Here is an 18,662-nt window from a genome sequence, read left to right on the forward strand (position 1 = left end):
CTATATGTAATGTGCCAAATCAATATCCAAGCATGTGAACAAGATGAAGCATCAATTGGCCAAAACTGACACAACAAAAACCCCAAATAAATGCATATAAATTGAGTTTCACTACAATAAGTGTCCAATTGCTATCACATGTACCCATATACCATGCCAATATGTTAAACATTAGCTGTCTAGCAAGAACAGTGAAAACAAGGCTCAAACAATGTATGTATAACCCAAAAAGCATCAAAACATAGGTCTAAAATTGACCAATTTTCATGTTTTTTTTCTACTTTTTTTACACCAATAATGAAGTCCTAGACAAGCTCAACCCACAATAATTTCTTGGAATTTTTTTGATATTTTTTCCCTTCCAAATTGGTACCCGCCAAATGGCATAAAATCGTCCTTTAAGCCTTAAACCAATCTAGTTCAACTTCTGCAGTGTGAAGAGTCCATGAGTGAACTAGTTTGCAAAATAACTAGTTCAACCTTTGCTAGTGTGAATATGGTTGCTAGAATATCTAGTTGAATCTTTCTTCAGTGTGAACAATTAGAGGATAGAACTAGTTATGGACATTTGATAGTGTGAAAGAGGTAGTTAATTGAGGATTTGGGATTATGGATAAGCTTTTTTTAAAGCTTATAAAAATTGGTAATTGGCTATTGATTGCACTGTTTGCAAAGCTACAATCGAATAATGCGCCAGGTCTTTGGACTATTCTTCATGCCATTGTAACTTGTCCACAATGATCAAGTTGGAGCATTAAGCTCTATCTTTTATGAGAAATGAAAAAGAAATTTAAAAAAGAGCCAACCACTCTCTCTTCTCTCCTCTATCTCTATTAACCTTAGCCCCTTGTTCCTTTAACATGCAAACCCTATGGTTCCAACAAAAAGCCTTTGTGCTCCTTACAAGTAGGCCCCAAGCTCAAGATGGAAGCAAACCCTTTGCTTCTGGCAATCGAACACATACGCTAATCTAAATCTGAAAACCCATTGACATTATTTCCATACCTAATTTCTAGCCTCCTTTGGCTTCCAACTACATTCAAATGCAAGCGCAAATGTACCTGTTTTGGGTGGATTAGTCAAAGATTAATACTCGATTGAATGACAGATAGACCTTGATTTGATGCACTCCTCGATCCAAGCTTTTGAATCCACACTCCTTCTCTGATACCAAACGACTATCTTCTGAAGTTGGAGCTATGAATCCTACCTTACATGAGGCTATTCAATTGCCAGAAATACACAACCTAAAATATAGAACTTTTCAGCCCAAAAAAAGGGGTATAAACTAGTCTAATTAGCCTACAAAATGTGGAACAATAATACTGAAAGCTAAGATATGGAAATAGAAATTATGAAAACCCATTGAATACCTATGGCAGAATTTCTACTTTTCCTACATCATATGCATCAAAGTAGCAAGGCCAAAATTTTAGACCTCTTTCTAATGGGAAAGTTGATCAAAAGAGGACTGATTTCAATTCTAAAACTTCAACCAAATAATGCTCAAGGGAAACATAATACCACAATGGCACAGTGAAGGACAAGAATAGAAAAGGATGCACAAAGCAGGAAGCAAAGAAAAGAGAGGCTCAAGAGTGTTTCTTCTTCTTCAATCAAACATAGCTTCTTATCAAATGAATGCATCCCCTACTAATACCTTGAAAGATATAACTCCTTCTAAAGCCTTTGGTGGTTTGGTGTGCAAATCGGATGCTGGATGCATATGTAGTGAGCACTGAAAGGTCCCCAAGAACAAAAGAACTCTACTTAAGCTCAAAAAACAAGAACAAAGATTTGCACCACATGAAGAAAAGAGACAAATTGGGTACAATCTCCCCCCATGCCTTATGTGAGTGCTTCACAAGGCATGTATTTATAAATTTATTCATCTCAAAGCTCAAAAATAGCCCAATTTTACAATTAGCATGCTTTAGCTTTTGTGTTTGCTTTTTTTCAAATAAATAATAAAGCGATTGGGCGGCCCAAGAATCGGGCTGTGCCCAAATACAATGTCTAGTAATTAAATATTTAAATCGAGCGCCCATGCCCATACAAAATAATAAATATTTTTCAAGCACACCTAAATAAATATTAGCGCCACGCCTTTAATGATAAGACGCGTGCCCATCAAAAATGATAATTTATTCTAGGTAATCTAAATGCACACTATCACCTAGTGCTTCCCAACGCCACTACTGCCTACTCTATACATCAACTAAAGCATTCACAATTGTTAGAAAATAATAAAATTGAATTGACAAAAGTGAATACCTAGCAGTCTTTAGCTACAAAATAAATAAATAGGTTGGAACTCTGTCCTAACCTTAATTTAATACGAGTGCACTCTAAACTCATAAACGTCCATTAATTTAAATATGTATTTTATGGAATCACCCACATGCACATTAAATTAACATGACTCTTGAAAAGGACAAGCGTCCATGTCAACTTCTCACACAAGGAATCCACCTTGTGTATGAGCCCCGGCAAATAAATATAGTTTTACGAAATCCATTGCAAAACCTCACGGAATTCACCGTGGAATAAAAAACTCACAGAATCCACCGTGGAACATGGTAGTAGTATGTCATTTGAAAGCATTTGGAAGCATTGGTTATGTATTTGATGGCGTAGAAATAAATTGGATTCTAAATCTTTCAAATGTATTCTCATGGGTTATAGCAATGTCTACAAGGGATTAAGGTTGTATGATCCTAACAAAAGATCTATAACTGCATCTAGAGATGTCATTATGGATAAATATGAAGCTTGGAAAGATCTTGCAAGTGATACAACACAAAAGAATGCAAAAGACAACTTTTCTACAAATTTGATAGTTACACCAATTGCCCACATAAAAGAAATACAAAAAGGAGTTGATCTAGACAATGATGGAGATGAGTATACTATTAAAGAAGAGCAAATGACCACGGTTATGACGTCTATATGACAAAGAAAAAAACCTCAAAGGTTGAAATATAAAAAAATAGGTAATTGAATCTCTTAGGTTGAAGATTCCAACTTTCCATTACTACTCATAAATGCTACATAATAAGAGAAACTTACTTTGTGTAAAGTTGCATGTAGAAAACACACCATAAACAAGTGGAATATATATCAAGTGGATGTACACACTAACTTCTTGAATAGGACACTAGAAGAAGAGGTATACATGACTTAGTCACTTGGTCATACAAATGTAAAGCAAGAAAACTTGGTTTGCAAGTTAAAGGAAAGCTTGTATGGGCTAAAGCAAGCCCTAAGATCATGAGATGCAAGTGGATTGATCAACACTACACAATTATTGGTCTTAGTAATAGTAATGTAGAGAATATATTCTATTATAAGGTATGAAAGGTGACATTGTGTTGCTACTTCTATAAGTAGATGATTTTTTAATCACATAAAACATTTAATAATCTTGCATTATACTCTTGGTATTGAAGTTTGCCTATCCAAAGAATCAACCTTCATCTCCCAATAGAAGTATGTTGTTAAAATTCTAGACAAATTTAGCATGTCCAATTGTCATCTTATTCAAAACTTCCATGGAATCCAATATCAAGCTCTTTAAGGATAAAAACAAATGTTATTTTGATGCTTCACAATATAGGCCTTTGGTTTATATGCTAATTTATTTGACTATTATTATGCCAAATGTGTTATGCATATGTTATGTAGTAAACAACTTGACGCAATTTATGTAAGCTATAAAGATATCTCATTGGGATGTAGCCAAAAGAGTGCTTAGATACTCAAATGATACTTAGGCATTTATTTGACTTAAATTCATTTAATATGATTTGATTTTTATTTTTCTAATTAATTTACTTTCATTTTATTTATTTTGACTTAATTTTAATTTATCACAATTATAATCATCTTCTTGACATTTTCATTAAATTATTTTAGATTTGTGGAAAAATCTTAATTTTTCTTAATGAGTGATTTTTTAAAACTTGTCCAAAATTATTATTAAATTTCTTGATTTATCTTAATTTATCATTAACTTTCCTAACTTATGTTAATTTGTTATTAATTTTTCTATCTTATTTTAAAATTTTAACTTATTTTTAATGTTACTTTTATATTTTTTTTCTTACTTTTCCCTTATTTTGAATTCCATAAATTTTTTAGTTTTGTTGAATTTTCCATGTCAAATTTCACAAATTTAATTCAATTGATTATTGTTTTTAAAGTAATTGTCAAATTTGATCTACATTTTAACTTAAATTTCTAGATTGTTTAAGGGGGGAAAAGAGACAGAAAAATAAAAAAGGAAAAAAAAATGAAGCTTAAGCTTATTAAGAAGACCCAAGAAAAAAAAATCTTTGGAGAGAAATAGAATTTTCAATCTTTTGTTTCCTTACACAAAATTAGAGCTATAAAAGTTATTATGTTTTGTAGAGAAATCACTATTAGATTATGAAATTTTTGATTAACTTAGATTTAAGTTCTTTGTTTGTCAACTAATTAAAGCTCGGATTCTCTTAGGATCTCTTTGACCAATTAATGAGTCACAAGGTATTATGAGCAATCAACATGTGGACAAATGTCTTCACTTCTGACTCAATGTTGCCTTGGTTACCTTCAAAGTTATCCTTGGATCCGATTGGTTGGAGTCCAAGTGGAATATTGGCAACTATGGTATTGGATCTATTTAATTAATGTTGAAAAGATAAAACACATCAATAGAAACATAAAGAGGATCAAGATATTTGTGAAGCTTAAGGCGAATGAAGCCTTTTGATTCTTTGAAAGACCCCCAAGCCTTTATGGACAACTAGCCATCCAAAATCACTATGTCTACTCCTTGTTCACAGACACTTACCATAAATGCATTGGAATTTGGCCCCATGAGTCTTTTGTATAAAAATATGAATTGACTTGATTACCCCCATTACATCCTTGGATATAAAAATAGTTTCCCTCACAAACATGTTGTTGAATCTAATGAACCTATCAACCTAATCTACCTAAGTACTATCTTAGGTGAACTAGAAATCTTATAACCAAAGAATCCAAAACAAGAAGAAAAATATATGCAAGGGATAGCGTTTTTTATTATTGTGATCGAATAAGGAACACAATACATCATAATAAATCATGGAGATCCTAAAGTGAGAAGAATAAGTAAGGGTATAAGGCACATGCACTCTCTCACTCTCTTTTGGAATCTGTGCAAGAGGTGTTTCATGAGATGTTGCCCTTGGTATACCACATAGGATCCTAGTGTAACTTTCCCCTATATGAGAGCATCTCTTCTAATCTATGGAGTGGATCTTTGTTCCACCTCACTATCTACAGTTCTACAAGACCCGCCCCACTAGACTTAGTACATGGGATGGTATATGACACCTCCCAATTACTATATCCATGTCAATCAAGTCAACAACATGAAGTATGACTTGTGCAAAATTTATTTAGTCAAGAGTCTCAACCTTGTCTATCTTTTTATCTTTTATCTAAGTCATCCTGCCTTATTGAGTAGCCCTATTGAGTACAATGATAGTGAGACTATGACACAAGCTCATTAGATCTATAGGAGGATTACCTAGGTCATTCGATCCAACCATATTATATTTACTCATCAATCCCAAGCTTCTAACTATTAGGTAGAAAGTTTTCCATATCTTTGTCAGGAGTATTTAGCCTTAGATGAGAAAGTTCATGGTCGATGTTGTATGAGATGTATGGCTCCTAATGGGATGCATTTTTATCCCCTGCCTTACCACATGAACTATCAATGCTGGCTTTTGTGAAGACCTAGCGGTGCACAAACAACAAAGCAATAATATTCAATATTAAGTTCTCTAAACACTTCAAGAGAAGTGTAAAATAGAATTTCAAAGTATTACCAACATCATCAAATGATAACTCGAAGATTGCTTTAAATGGTTATTTATCTACTTTATCTACATGGAAAAAAAATACGAAATCTTTAAAAAGTGAAACAATAATAAGAAGTTTATTATAAGGTCTATAGACATGTATTACATACATTGCGGTCACTCACATGTGCATTACCAAAAGTGCTAATAGTGTCAATGCATCATTCAAAGGCTCTTTGCAAGCATGTAGTAAACAATGGGAGGAAGAGATACAAGTAGTTACAAAGTAGAGTGGATTATATAGTGTTGTGTGGCTTTGAAGGAAGAAAATAAAATATGAATATGACTTGATTGAAGTGAGTGTATAGGAGGTATATTACACTGGGTTTCTTCCCTTCTCAAAATAACATATTAAGTAAGTATGTCATATTATCATGGTTTCTTTGTCAGACTAACGAGGTGAGTTTTGCATAATGAAATAGGGCTTAGGGATAAGGTCATGAAAAAGGCATTTATTTCTCCTTCCAAGTGACGAAACTAATCTTAAGCTAATCCCCCCTCTCCCCTAACAAGTGCATGCCTATCTCTTTGATGCTTATGCCAAGTGCAAATCTTTCAACAATTATACCACATAATCAAACCTCGTATATACCCTACTCATAATTTCTTGGTGATGATAACATTGATTTACCTTATTTACTTCAATGTAATATGATTCCTTCAACTTTATACAAAGAAAAGCTTGTGACATGCATAGGAAAGTAGGTGTGCCTATGGATATATGCTTGGGAATGCATTGTAACTATGGATATATATTCCAATCCTATTGTTCTCCTTTTGCATACCATTAGGTGCTCCTTGCTTCTAGTGCCTACATCTTTGTCAGATGGTCCCAAAAACTTGCAAGGATACCTCCCACAACCAATAGTAGAGGGTTGTCATGTTTGGATTTCTCCCCCTTGTAGAGATGTTGACAGTCGTTCCTTTTGTCTAACTATTCTTGCAAGTAACTCTTAATCTCCTCCTCTCTCTCTCTCTCTCTCTCTCTCTCTCTCTCTCTCTCTCTCTCTCTCTCTCTCTCTCTCTCTCTCTCTCTCTCTCTCTCTCTCTCTCTCTCTCTCTCTCTCTCTCTCTCTCTCTCTCTCTCTCTCTCTCTCTCTCTCTCTCTCTCTCTCTCTCTCTCTCTCTCTCTCTCTCTCTCTCTCTCTCTCTCTCTCTCTCTCTCTCTCTCTCTCTCTCTCTCTCTCTCGTAGTGTGTCCCAAGAGGAAAAGGTTGAGAAAAAGATCAAAAGCCTTTATTCTTAAGGCTTATATAGGCTTAATTATAAGGTCTCGCACATACATAGTCAAGTGCTACTCCTTCACTTTATTCTTAAGGCTTATATAGGCTTAATTATAAGGTCTCACACATACATAGTCAAGTGCTACTCCTTCACTTTCAACTTCTTTATCATCTAAAACCATATCTATCTCATCCTCATACCAAGCCCTTGATGACATATCACCAAACGGATTGTCTTTATCTATAAAATGTCAAAACTCTAGATTCAAGGACTTAATATAAGCAACCCATCAAAGCATAGCAATATAGTTGAGCAACTAGTAATCATGCAAAGAAATGGCAACCAATCTATCTCAATAGAATGGAAGCACCAATAATGTACTCTTTATCACACTTCAATGCTATAGCCACTCTCCATAACTCCCTTTTAATGTGCGGATACTTTCTTTGACATGTATTTAACACTTTGTCTCTAAATATCACAACATGCATATTTCCTTCCTCGTCATCCTATCCAAAAGCCCATCCTATCCCTATAAGACTCATATCAACTGTAATAATAATAGGTATTTTATTTGTATAATCGGCTAACACTTCCACTACTTTCCACATTGTATTGCGGGTCAAATACATCCTCAATGTGCCACTTTCCATGAGTATTGTTTATTGTAATTTTCTTCACATAACCAAGGAAGTTGCATTTGACCACCCTTGCATCCATTTTCCTTCTCTAATCATTAGGAACATACAAATACAATACACAACCAACCACCTTGAATTATGCAATTGTAGGTTTTCTACTATACATTTTCTCATAACGTGATGTATGATATGTTCATAATATGCATTGTAGTATGTATTGCCTTAATGCAATAAGTCAATGGAATATGCATTTGATTCATCATGAGTCTTGCAACTTTAGTAATAATTCAATCCTTTTTTCAGCTACACCATTTTGCAATGTTATATAAAATGACATGTAGCCCATCTTTTGATCTGATGATCTCTTAAGTAAAAAAACTCACTAAACATGTAGTCATTGCCATTATTTGATCTTAGGCATTTTATGTATGACCCATTAGGGAAGATTTGGACCCACTTTTGGCCTTGTAAGAATTGCCATTTCATCATTCTATTAAAAAAAATAGAACCAATGGATAGTTATATCCATCGTACCTCAAAATTACATCATATAACATATCATTGGAAAGGCCGTGATGAGAGGATTCTAACACTTCAACCTCTAGCAAATTTGAAATTCATATGCTCAATTTATGGCCTCCCAACCAAAAAGTAACCTCAAAAGTTCCATAATGATAGCATCACCCTTATTTGTCATTATGGAATATTCCCTAGAATCCCAAAGAGCTTAAAAGGTACAAAAGTAAGTCCAAATATTTCCTAATGCACACTACTTTTCTACCATTTCTTTGAAGTCTAAAAACTTCTCAAATGCCTTACTCTTACATGTCTGATTCTTCTATGCCATGTTCTTTCCACATCCTTGTCTGGTGTGTGTCATATCTCCACATACATGGAGCTTTATACAATGGGAGTGCCAACATCCAATGCAAACAATCTGCCTTTCTTTTGTCTTTTTGCAATCAATCTACCAAATTTGCAATTTCTAAACTCCTCGATGAAGTAACCATACTTATTAAACTTGACTTGCAATCCTTAATCAATCAACACAAGTAAGATTCTTTGATCAACCATTTGTCCAACATAAGTAAGATTCTTTGTGAGAGTAGGCACATACAATACATCTCCCATGTTATTATCAATACCATTTCTAGTAACCAATGGAACATTGCTAATATGCATAATTTTAAATAGAGTATCATCCATAGTGACTATATACTCCTCACTTTGCATTTCATGCTTCCTATCAAACCATTCTTCTTGATATGTCATTTGGTTCATAGCTCCTACATCCAAAAAGCAATCTTGATCACTAGGTGGATGAGTCATACTGTCAAGTACATGCTTCATGGCAAACAAATGTTCTCTAGTTGATCCACCTCTAGAGACATAACATGTACCTCCATAACCACCTACATAGTAAACATTGTGGGTCCTTGCATGGCCTCTAAACAAATCATTCTACTTATGGTTACATTCCTTCTCATAATGACCCAAGTATCCACAATAATGATATGCATCATCTCTATGAGGACTAGACTTTCCTCTACCTCTAGAGAAGGATCTCCCCTTCTCTCTAGGAATGAAATCTCTATCCAAAATATCTATATCCATGATCAAATGCAATTGCATGACTATAAGACAATTCTCTATCCCTCGAAGGACTATGGTATCCTCTATGAAGATAAAACACACTATCACCACTAGTTTTTTTACCACTATTGGATGCATTAAGGCCAAGCTTCATTTCTTCTGTTTAAGGAACAAAGCAATTAACTCCTCGAAGCTCTCACAAATATAGAAGTGTCAAAGGATTTGTATACAAGACCAAGCCCATTTAAGATGATTGAAACCAAGTCATCATCATTAACAGTTGCATTTATCGAAGCAAGATCCTTTTCAATTTACTTAATCTTTATAGCATAGTCACTATTGCTATGATTTCCACACCATGCACCACTTAGCCTTTACTTCAACTATATATTTCTTGCCTCAGTAAAAGTTCCATACATCTTTTCAATTATCTCTCATGCATTCTTACATGTACTTGTTTTTTTTATTTGTAGAATCAAAGTTTGAAATCCATATAGAAATCCAATGTATTACCTTTCTAATTCTACCTATCCAATCCTAAAGGTTTTCTTCTCTTCCTCCATTGGATCCCCAAGAAGCTCAAGATATGTGTCCTCACATGTAATGAGGCTCCAAAGACATATTTCTACTATAAGAAAATTCTCCATATGATAGGACCAAACACTACAGCTATTCTTTGTCAACTTATCCCCAACAATATGCGTTATTTGCACAATTTCTAACATTATAATTGTTGCAATTTTGAAAACCAACTATATATAGTGTGTCAAATCCTTCCTCAAAGAGCATACACTAATTGAGCATCAATGGCATATGTTTCAAGATCAAAAAATAGTAAATAGGCCCAAACAACTAAAACCCAATGAAGCAAGTGTCATACATGTATCCCATTGTGGCCAAAAACATCAATTTGACATGCCACATGGTGTATATTTATTGTCCAACTAGAAACACTAAATATGGAGCTCAGATGATGCCTATATGCTCTAAAAAGCATCAAAATATAATATCAATGTTGTGGAGTTAGCATAGGTGTTCCAAACCGAGCAATGGTGGAGGCCTAGTCATGGGTGCCAAGAACTAGAAAAGGTTGGTCAAGATCCTAGAAAGGGTGTCAAGTTCATAGCATGGATAACAGAGTGATATGGAGGCCATGGCCACCCAAGCCATGCTAGGGTGTCAAGTGCATAGCATGGATTACAGAGTGATATGGAGGCCATGGCCACCCAAGCCATGTGGCTATGGAGGCTATGGTTGTTTTAGTCCGAGTACAACCAAGTTTCAGTTGGAGTTCCCCTTGTGGGCTAAGTAAGGCGATGAGGGTTGAGCATAGGTCCAAAGGACGTGTGACTGAGATGATTACTAGAGGTATGGATGTGGAGAGAGAGAGAGAGAGAGAGACTCTATGAAAACAGGCAAGCCAAAAACAACACAATTATCAAGAGAAAGGTGTGGATTCCATACCTATATGTAGTAGGAGATGATGTGCAAGATATCCTCATTACACCCAAGAGATGCATTTGCCTCCCTCTATGAGCAATCGTGCCTCTTCATTTCTTTCCACTCTCCTTCTTCTTGCTCTTCGATTTGTCAAGAATCTAAATATCTTCCCAAGAAAGTAGAATTTAAAGCAAAAATCCCAAAATCCAAAAGTCAAAAGTAAGAGTCTTCTGAAAGGCAAAAAGTAATAGATTTTCCTTCAAGCCCCCTACTTTTTCAAACCCCCTACTTTCACTTTTTTCCTATGGGTTAGAAAAACTCAAAAAATAATATTTTTAACATATTCATAACCTTAGACCTTGATCCCCAGCATTTCTATCATTTCTATAAAGCCAATACTAATTGTGAATGCAAAAATAAAACAATATAAAATCCACTACAAATCAATATCTTCTCAATTTGCTCATCCTAAACTAATCCATAAGGCATTTCAAAGTACAAGTTCTATTTCACCACTCGCTATAAAAAGTATGTGCTTAGTAATTTGATTCAATTTTTGTCCTAGCAAAAATAGAACTAAAATGTCGGAGCTTTTCTAAGGTCAATGGTAAATCTAACAAAATTCTTATTGGTTCAAGTGCTTCAAGTGATGTAGCTATGGCTATCTCTCAGATAACTATTGCACTCTGTCACAAATACTATACAAAACCCACCAATTTACCTATTCGTTGTAGTCTATCCACAAAGGCTCCTCAATAGCTCCATGATTCAAGCAATGCCCCTCAAGCATGCTCCATCTCCATATCTTTGATTGCTCCAAGCTTGCTTAATGAAGAAGAAGAAGAAGAAGAAGAAGAAGAAGAAGAAGAAGAAGAAGAAGAAGAAGAAGAAGAGCTTCACATACATGTCCCTCATGCTCCCTCCCCTGCTCTCTCTCTCTCTCTCTCTCTCTCTCTCTCTCTCTCTCTCTCTCTCTCTCTCTCTCTCTCTCTCTCTCTCTCTCTCTCTCTCTCTCTCTCTCTCTCTCTCTCTCTCTCTCTCTCTCTCTCTCTCTCTCTCTCTCTCTCTCTCTCTCCACAGGCAAGAAGATAGAAGTAAGAAGTAAGAAGAAATAAGTAAGAAGAGAGCTCTCCCAAGATTGCACACCAAAAGAATGAGCTTATCCTTTCACCAAATCTCCTTGATTTATGTGTGCATTCTCGACTTTAATCAATGTTTTTCGATCTCCATGAAGCAAAGCTCCATGATTGCACCACCTCATGTTGGCTGGCTATCCTATTCTAAAAACATGGTTTACAATTTGCATGAGAGTGAGCCCAACTATCTTTTATGAGATAGTGTGATTCAAAAATTTACAAAACCCAAAAAATCAACATCCTACAATTCTTGACCCGAAAAATAATATTAGCACAACTCAACAAGTAATATATCATGGTTTTCAATGGTTCCAATGCTTACTCCCTTATTCTCTTGACACCTTCACATTTTGCATACTTGTCCACTCTTTCGAAACGAGATTAACATCATGGAAAACCACCATTAAAGTGCACATAGTTAAGCATGCAAAATACACAATATTCTATTTTGGCATCTTTGAATGGTTGTACATATTCTTCTAGGAGCCAAATCATTCAAATGTCGTGTGACATGCATATGGAGAGAAATTTTTAGTAGTATCTTTCACTACAAATGTAGGTTGAAAATGAGGTTGGTCTTTTTGGGATCTTTTAGTTTTCTATCTCTAAACCAACTTGGCACTTCTTAGAGAGCTTGAAAATGTGAGGTAAGGTCACTTTGGGATCTTTCAGTTCTATCTCTCTAAACCAACTTAGCACTTCTTAGAGAACTTGAAAATGAATTTATAATTTTTCTAATAATTATAGCCATGTAGAGGCACTTGAATCTCTTGGTCCTGCAAACCTAATGAAGATGGGCCAATATAATTAGATGGAGAATATGCATCTTTTATGTCACAGTCCACAAGATTCCTCTTTCTGTAGATAGGAATTATTGTCTAGCATTGATTCTATGGATGATGATATTATATTTTTAGAAAATTAGATTTAAGGTGGCAATATAGGGTAAAGGGGCCAATAAAATGACCCTGGCCAAAAGCAAAATGCATCTCACCTCAATTTAGTAACAATTTTGCAAAAATAATTCAGTTTATTTAGCCACTTGAAGTTCTAATACAAATTCTTCATATTACCTCTAAGAATTGATCCATGTAAATGTTTTTATATTTTGGATTTTATGAAACCTTAAAAACAATGCAAGTGTCACTCTTTTGTGAGCCTTCATTTATAACTAGGTATACTTGATAATAATATCAAACTGTCCCAAAGTTTTTTGTTCTTTTTTTAAAGCTTCATATGATATATAGTTCTATTGTTAAAAAATTATTTATGCAACTTGGAAGAAAATTTATAATGGGAGGCTATTGGATGACACTCTATTGGCCCCTTTACCCTATGTCTACTACAAAAGTTGGACAGGTTCTCTTTTAATCAATTATGTATGGTGGAATCCTCTTGTTTGACATCTAGATGCAACTTATGATTAGATCTTATTGTTGGAAATGGTCATTTGATAGGTTTATGGGAAACTATATGCTTAAGAGTGACTCCTCTATTTTTTATCTATAAAAGGTGACAATGTGACCATAGTCATACAATCTTGCACTTGCAAATTCTTTATGTGGAGACGAGGAACCTATATAGTGTGAGTTGACATCAATCTTTTTACTCTCGATTTTCATAGTGTATTCTTGTTCAATGGGTTTTATTGCCTCCTACATGTTGTGCATTGCCTCTTTCATCAATCTTGTGTCTATCACTATTTTGTTGCCCTATTTTTCTCTTCTAACATGACCAAATGCATAGGTTGATTGAAGGAGCCATGCGTGTTTCTCCATGATTCAATGGTGATGACATGTATACAAATTGTTAGCACCTACACTTTTTTCCTCGACATTGTTTAATCACTAGCTAGCTTTGGTTTGTTGCGTTGTCCCACGCTTGATCGTGTGATGTGGCACATGCTTGCACGTTGGTTGTGTTCGACCCTACAAGCAATACAATTTGATGATACACTCTATCGCCTTAGATTGTGTGTTGTGGCAATCAAGTGGCGTGTGCTTTTGATTATTCATCCCCATCCTTGCATATCACACAATTTGATTGTCTTTGATTTTAACTTTGTCAATTCATATGTGGTTTGACAAGTGTTCCTATGCATACTTTATAATATTTCTGTATTGCTTGATTCATTTGAGCATAAGAATTTTTCAAGCAATCACATTCCCGCTTTGACCCTCCCCTAATGATAACTGTGTGAGTGCTCTTTCTTGTTTTACATCATGGTGTCACCTCCTTGTACAAATAGTAATAACAAACTCCAATGACCTAACTATGCTCATTAGAAACTGTACAAAAATATCTTTAGCAAGTTATTACACATTTCGAATCCAAGTTGGAGTAACCACCAGATCTATTGACATGGACAAAGAAGTATGAATTATTTTCAAAAGGAGCTTTCCAAATGAAAAGTCAAGGATGCTAAGGCACTTATGGCTTTATCCTGGTTGCTTTAGAGTTGAGAATCAAAGTTTGAAATACATTATAAGAGCTTGCAAGTAATAATCTTCCATGAGAATGCTCACCCTTCAAGGTCAACTATATAACATCATTCAATTTGGCAACTCCATGGAATCATTTTGCTTGAGATTTAAGATTCTCATGACCAATTGCTCACCTTGGGGTAGCTCTTATTTCCTCTTGATCATCTATTTTGATGCTTAACAAGCTTTCTTCAAAGTATGAGATCGTAGCCCAAGCTAAGAGTTTGATGACCTATTGATGCTTGTTTAATACTACTCTAGTGCTATATAGTACCATACTCCCAAGGATAGTTTAAAGAATGCTACCAAGCCAAAAGTAAGAATAAGGATGGCCCACCTTCCACCTCCAACTCTCATTTTTCAAGCACCAGTTTAGCCCATTAACTCACAAGGAGGCCTTCTAGAGATGCCTCGCATATCCCTACCCAAAAGCAACAAATGGGAGGGTGAAGAGAGAGTATTAATGCACTTAGCATATTGATGATGTGTCATGGAGTTATGGTGACTGCAAACCTTGCACACATTAATCTTGGGCCAATGTCTCCAATGTTAAGAGTATGATGGAAGTATGTGGTCTCACATGTTAAGACCCAAACAATATCGTGGGCATTCTTATTCCTTGCTTATTCACCTTTGCTCTAACAGAGGTTGTCAAAAGTAGTATTCCCATAATTTCATAGATGTCCAAATCCTAAGTTATTGGCAATATCTTTTCATTTATTCATTTGTTATACTTGATCCTATGTGAGTATGTGCACGGTTTATTCCAAGTAGATATATTGGGCAAATTTATGGATGATCATGTTTCACATTTGATCTCAAAAGTTACGCATACAAATTGGCCTTCATTGGTAACCTTGACTATCACCCTCTCGCACTTTTATTTGACCCAAGCATTTCATATCAAACACCTAGTTGTGCATTTGCATAAGTGGTTATGGAGAGAGAAGCACTTTGGATTAGATTTCACTTAGTTTTGATGACTTTAAACAAAGTATTGCATGCCTTTTATAAAAATTGAAGAAAGAAAATGAACAATTTCATGTGTTTTAGCAATGGAACATAAATTCTCATATTTATGTACAAAATATGAGAAATCTAACACCCATTAAATATGTCAACATTATTATTTTCTTTAATGTCTTGTACTTTGAACCATCTCTCTATGAGTTCAACACATGTTTGAAATAAATTGGACATAATTGTGTTCAACACATCTTCAAGTTTCTCTAGTTGTCTTTTAACCCTCAATTTTACAATGTCTTCTTCAATCTTTTCACAAATCCAAGTGATATTCGTACAATTCTTTCAAATTAAAAGGATGCACTTTAAAAATTGTATCAATCTAGACATGTTCTAAATCCAATATTATAATGCAATGCTTGTCTCAAACCTTCAAACTCAAGGCTGTTGACATTCAAAAACATATCAAAGATACTCAAGCCAACAATAAATGCTAAATATGACCAAAATGAAGACCATAAAAAATGCCTAATTTGTCCTAAATAATGTGCCCAACCTCTACATGCACAAACTCACACATGAGCTGACATATCTCCTAACACCCTCTCTCAGATTGTGGGTGATGTGATATTATACAATGGTACAATGAGAATGAATCATAAACCATACAACATAGAACCACCAAGTAGAACCATGGATACCCAAGTAGTGGGTGATCAAGCCACCATCAAGGTGCCTCAGAGAGAACCTGATGTCGATGTCAATCATACGAGCTCCTGAAAATAGAGAAGATCATAGCATATCTCTATGTCTGTCCCAATGTCTCTTAGTAGCATGCATGATCATCCTGTCAAAAATGCCGCTAGAACATACATGACCATGGATTCTCTACCTTTGGCCAGTAGACTGCCGAAGTGTCCCCTCATGTGAGCTCAAGACTAGGAGCCAAGCCTGCTCTCTGTCAAATAAACAGCCCATCATGAACCTGGATGTCAATCCTAGCTCCAAGATTTGAACATGCCAGACTTCAATCAATGTGTCAAGGAAGTCCCTCTCTAGATCATGTGCATTTGTATAGATGTATAGATGAGGCACGTCTACCCCATCTCACCACCCTCTCACACTCCCTCACTAGCACTGGAGAGTCATGAGGGATGTCGTCATCACCACCATTAGAAAGAAACTGAGGAAGGGGCCATCAAGCCCTTCCTGTGATTCGTAGAAGCTCATCATGTCCCCGCCTTGAACTTCTCCTTGGTCAAAGGATCAAAGTCTGAGTTGAAGGCAAATGATGACTCGTTGGAGTCATCCACATCCCGCTTCATCTTCATCTCCTTCTCCTTCCTAGAAGCCGCTAATTCTTTGCAGTCCTTCCCTAAATGACCTTTCTTCCCACATTGGTAACACTAGGTCTTCGACTTCTTCTTCTTCGAAACCCCTACAAAAGCCTCACGAGAACCTCCATGTAACTTATCATCAATGGATGTGCACAGGGGAGCCATGTGTAGAGGATCTAGAAGAGAAGTAGAGAAACGAAGATATTTGGAGAGAGAACCTAGCCAAACCACAACCACGGACTGCAGAAAATGAGAGTTCACATACAGTATTCACCAAAATCTAATCAAAACAAGAAGAAATCTAATGCGAAAAGTCAAAAAACTAGCCTGAAACTACCTGAAACAGCAAAAGCGGCCTAAAAATGTAGTTGCCCAACCAGGATACCATGTCAAAAGAAGTGGTGCAGCAATGGAAGCATAAACATGTGCTAAAATAAATTGCTGAATACAAGACAAAAGAGAAGAAAAGAAAGAGAAAACACAATACAGATGAGAACTCATATGTATGCTCGGCAAATGGAATCAATATCTCAGACACGAGACTGTCACAAACAAGAGTGAGTCACTAGCTGCGTGGGCACTGGCACCGGCTCCTCTCTCCATGGGACCTCTAGGTGGTGAACTACCTTACTAAGGAGGAGCCCATAATATATAGGCATGAATAATGCCATAAAATATGTCAAGTTGGCTAGCATTAACGATGGCCGACTTGCAACAATAAATGCTATAAGCATAAAATGCTACACAATAAAAATGCCTAAAATATCTACATAATGTGCCCAACCCACAATACATACTCGTGCTCACACATGAGCTGACATACTCTGCTAACACCCTCTCTCAGATCATGGGTGATCTAATACAAAACAATGATAAATGACTCATCATAGTCCATACAATAGAAAACCACCAAATAGAACCATGGATACCCAAGTAATGGGTGATCAAGCCACCACCAAGGTGCCTCGAAGAGAACCTAAGGTCGATGTCAATCGTACCAGCTCTTGAAAATGAAGAAGATCATAGTAGCTCTCAACATCTATCAACAATGCCTCTGATGTAGGACACATGTCCATCCTGTCACCAATGCCGTAATGCATAAATGGCTATGGATCCCCCTCCTTTGGCCAAACCACCAAAGTATCCCCTCATATAAGCTCCAGACGAAAGCCACCCGCTCATTGTCAAATAACCAACCCATCATGAACCTGGATGTCAATCCCAACTCTAGGATTTGAACCTACCAGACTTCAATCAATGCGTTAGGGAAGTCCCTCTCTAGATCGTGTGCATGTGTATAGATGTATAAATGAGGCACATCTGCCCCATCTCACCACCCTCTCACACTCCCTCTCTACTTCCGGGCCTTGGTTGCACCTTGGTCGAAGGATCCGAGTCAAAATATAAGACAGATGATGACTTGTCAGAGGAGTCTACATCCTGCTTCTTTTTCTTTCTGGAAGGCAACATTGGGTCTTTGACTTATTCTTCTTCGAACCCCTCTCTAAAGCTACAAGAGCCTCACTAGAACCTGATGAAAGCCTCCCTTATAACTGCAATGATGCCCCATACTCAAGCAGCATGGAGATCATATGTGTAAAGCTGACATGAGTCGATGATGTATGCACTTCAATCAATGTATCAGGGAAGTCCCACTCTACATCCTATGCATCTGTATAGATGTATAAATGAGGCACGGCTACCCCATCTCACCACCTTGTCACACTCCCTCTCTAGCAATGGGGAGTCGTGAGGGATGACATCACCAACACTAGAAAGCAACTAAGGAAGGGGCCACCAAGCCCTTCCCAAGATCTGAAGAAGAGGATCCCTTCTGTGCTGTGGTCGCACCTTGGCTAAAGGATCTGAGCCAAAATATAATGCAAATGATGACTCATCGAAGGAGTCCACATCATGCTTCGTCTTCTGCTTCTTTTTCTTTTTGGAAGGCG

This window comes from Lygodium microphyllum, chromosome 4 (genome assembly GCF_053477565.2).
Source record: "Lygodium microphyllum isolate KBCC chromosome 4, Lygodium_microphyllum_v1.1.10, whole genome shotgun sequence".
NCBI lineage: Eukaryota > Viridiplantae > Streptophyta > Polypodiopsida > Schizaeales > Lygodiaceae > Lygodium > Lygodium microphyllum.